Source organism: Cucurbita moschata, unplaced genomic scaffold (genome assembly GCF_002738365.1).
Source record: "Cucurbita moschata cultivar Rifu unplaced genomic scaffold, Cmos_1.0 Cmo_Scf00036, whole genome shotgun sequence".
NCBI lineage: Eukaryota > Viridiplantae > Streptophyta > Magnoliopsida > Cucurbitales > Cucurbitaceae > Cucurbita > Cucurbita moschata.
In genome coordinates, this window is record NW_019268552.1 from 995427 (window position 1) to 999620 (window position 4194).

Below are 4194 nucleotides of genomic sequence, written 5' to 3' on the forward strand. Positions count from 1 at the left end.
AAAAAAAAAAAAAAAAAAAAAAAAAAAAAAAAAAAATCAAATCGAATCAAATCAAATGCAATTATGGAAAATGCCAAAAATAGAAGAAATTAATACGAAAAATCTGAAAAAATCTGAAAAAATCGAAAGTGGTCCCATTCATTAATGCCAAGAAAAATCAGTTGGAATATAATATCAAATGCAAAAGGTTTTTCTAGGGTCGAATCATTTAGTCATTTAGCCATATTTTTTAACCGTTGACGTACCTTTCGCTAAAAAATTTAATATAATAGTTTTTATTTTTAATTAAAAATCAAATAGTGTATAGTTTTATATAGAAAATTAGAATTAAGTATTTATGCTAAAATTTTGAAGTGTGGTTTAGTTGAATTGGTAAAATTATACTAAAATTAAATAAACTAGGAGTAGAATTGATGTAATATATTAAATTTGGAGGGTAGAAGAGTGACAGTGACGTGTAACTAATTATTAAAGGAAAGAAATCAATTTTATTTTATTTTATTTTACTCACAATATATTAAACCCTCTCCTCTGGTGTTTGTTTATCTTTCGTTTGCTAGATTGAAGGTCTCTGTTTTGTCGGCGTTTATGTCTGGCGAGGTTCCTATCTTTGAGGTTCGTTCGTCTTCCCCTCTTTTCTCTCTTCATGTCGTGTTCCTATCTTTGAGGTCTAAGGGTTTCAGCCTATCACCATTTCGTTTGAGGCTGATAGTCGCCGGAGATGTAATAGTGACATGTAACCATCGTGATAGTGACATCTAACCTCACTCTTCTTCTGTTCCATTTCTCCTCTCTTTTCTTTCTTCTATAAATTAAAGTTCTTACACACCATATTTCACCTATCACCATCACCATCTCTTGTGTAGAATTTAATCCAAACTTCATGAGTCTAGCTTCTTCTCCATTGCTCTTTTTAAATTTTTATGCATTCTTTTTGTAGTAACATTATATTTGGATGGAGGAGGAGACTACAAAAATATCATACGTGTGCACGACACACGTAACTCCAGTACACTGGTTTGAAACATCAGATTCTACTACTTTGGGTAAGCTATTGAAAGATTCCATATGTTTTTTTTTTTTAATTTTAGTACACTGGTTTGAAAAATAAAAATATATAATTTTGTTTTATCGTTTAATTTTTCCTTCTTATATTTCAATTTTAGTACCTACACCTTCGAATAATTATTATTTTTTTGAACTTTGTACGGGTAGGTGCGAACAACTTCATAGCTATTTCTATTACATTTTCAAATTCTTCTCTGGCTGGACCTAAACACGGCCAAGCAGTTGCTCTTCTGAATAATGTAAATTATACCGTATTTCATAAGTGCGTTTTTCTTGGGTATCAAGACACACTTTTCATAAATGGAAAGATGTTGTTTTTCAAAGATTTTGAAATCTACCGTACAGTGGATTTCATATTTGGAAACGCACTTTCTGTTTTTCAAGATTGTAGGATTTACGCCCGACTACTAAATAACACTGTTACTGTCACTGCACAATCTAAATGAAACGATTGTGTTTCTTGGCCGTCCTTGGAGAGACTTTTCCACTGTGATTTTCATGGAATCGTTTCTAGACTCAGTGGTGAATCCCGCCGGATGGTCAGAATGGTCCAATAGTAGTTCTCTAAAATTATTATTTTATGCCGAGTATGGCCCTAGAGGACCGGGAGCTAACTTATACGGAAGAGTCACATGGTCAGGATTCCATGCAATAGAGAATCGAAAAGAAGCCATTCAATTCAGTGTACGACAATTTATTAATGGGACTACATGGTTACAGAAACGGGTGTACCATGTAGACCAAATTTGTAATATAGATATGTGCGACATGACATGCAATAAAAGTTACATAGTTACCAGAAACTGATGTAATATGTAGACCAACTTTGTAATATAGATATGTGCTACATGACATGGAATAAAAGTTTATTTAGTATTTATATCTTCTTCTTAATTCTTGTTTTTAATTTATTGATGGAAAGAATATTTTTTCAAAGTTATTTTTTCATTTTATTTTTATTTTTTCTTAAATCTTTAATCCCACTCCAGAAAACCAGACAAACGGCCCAACCACCTTGTACCAACGATAATATAACTTTGTATTTTAACATTCAAGTCAAATTATTTATTTTAATAAAATATTCGGACACAAGTCAACCCATATTTTTTTGAATTAAAAAATTATTTACAATTATTTATTTTAATAAAATATTCTAACACAAGTCAACCCATGTTTTTTTGAATTAAAAAGAAAAGTTAACTATAGGTAAGTTTGGGGTAAAGAGTCATATAGACGTAATTATTTTACTATTTGACCCAACTCCACATTTAATTGATTAATAAGTAATCATGAGACATAATAACTATGTATATATATATATATATAGTTTTTTTTTTTTTTTTTTAAGTTGTGCTCGTTTTTTACATATATATATATATATATATATATATATATATTTTTTTTTTTTAAGTTGTGCTCGTTTTTTACTCTTCAGACAAGTTGAAAGGATACCAATACAACATATTATACTTAAACAAACTTGATGGATGGATAACGAAATAAAGGTACCCAAATATGACGTTTGAAAAGATACCAGTACAACGTATCAGACTTAAACAAACCTAATGGATGGATAACGAAAGAAAAGTACCCAGATCTAATGTCTTATGACATGTATAAGAATGGAGAATTATGGGACAAAAAATAAATCCACTCGTTTTTAGACTTGGTGTAACCGAAGGGCATCATTCTCTTCGGTTTGCACACCCAAAAAATATTCCAAACGTTTAAAAGAAGATAAAAAAAAAAAATACGAGATTGTATCCAGAATTTTGTACAACAAAACATGACAAGAGTCTTTGGTATTGAGGGAATTGCACGTATCGAAATTCAAAAAAGAATTGATCTTATTCAAGTGATAATCTAGATACATGGATGGATATCCATAAAATTGATAAATGGTTTTATGAGCAATTCCATTAGATAAATTAGATAAAGTAAAGGCTGAAAAGAAGAGATATCTCCGATCCTAATATATAAATAATACAAATATATTAAAAATTGCTAAAAATATATATTTCTAAATAAAAAAAATATAATACCTCTTTTATTTTATTTCATCCATAAGTACTTGTCGTTTTAAGACATCCCGCACGACTACTCGTCATAAGCTCACCTGCAAGAAAAGGAAACGTGAAATATAGAAAGAAAATGACGGAATACGAACAATTTACCCCATCGGACATAAACTCCGACAAGAAGAAACCCCTTCCTTCCATAGTGCAACGCCATGGAGTAGAGGACTAACGAGCCCATGAGTTATATAATTTATTATTTTGAAAAGAAATTATTCATTTATTATCACAACACTTAGATGTTTGAACCTGAGTGTTAAAAATCTTAAAACACAAAGTCATTAACAAAGATGGAAAGATTTGAATATTTTCCTTCCATACAAAAAAAAAAAATCACATGAGTTATACGAATAAAACAACACTAATTGTATTGCCCTAAACTTAATTGAATTCTCTCATACATGCTTTGCTAGGGAGACCTATCGATCACCTAAGCACGTAATCCATAATTTAAACTTCGCCTTGGTCATTTTCTAGGAGATGAGAAAGTCTATTGACTTCCTACTGCAGTTAGGTGGCTTAACACGGACTTATAGATCGAGGTTTATCTATTATGACTCATCGAGTCTTTTTCGTCTGCAAGCTTTAGAATCTAGACCCTATTACTGACCCTTACAATTCTAAGGTGATCGGTCAACGGGAGGTGTGATAAAAAAAAAATACGGTACTAATTCTCATTTAAAAATAAATATGTAAATGTTGCTAGTAGTTCATGTTTTCGCCCAAAAATAAGGAGGAAAAAAAAAGTGAGAAGACTAACCTCACCTTTTTTTTTTTTTAATATTTATTGTACTAAAAGAATTTAAATTTGATATACTTTTTTCCTTAAATAATTAATTTTGATGTGATATGGATTTAAAATATACGTTATTGATATGATGTATATATAATTCATTATTTTGAAAAAAATTATTAATTTATTATCATATATATATACAGATGTTTGAGTGTCGGTGTTAAAAATCTTAAGACATATGTCATCAACCAAAATGGGAAAGATATGAATATCTTCCTCCCATATAAAAAAAAAAAAAAAAAAAAAAAAAAAACC

The 4194-nt window shown here is 29.8% G+C and overlaps 1 protein-coding gene across 4 annotated transcripts in view; it reads left to right on the top strand.

Moving 5' to 3' along the window:
- Nucleotides 1-4194, top strand: part of LOC111431307 — a 26557-nt gene that overhangs the window by 10636 nt on the left and 11727 nt on the right. Inside the window, exon 3 of one of the 4 annotated variants that reach the window (XR_002708472.1) lies at nucleotides 616-1046. The exons of 2 other annotated variants lie outside the window; for them this stretch is intronic. The gene's annotated coding sequence lies outside the window, so the exon portion shown is untranslated. The remainder of the gene's footprint in view (nucleotides 1-615; nucleotides 1047-4194) is intronic. One more of the 4 variants, XR_002708473.1, reaches the window with a different exon arrangement.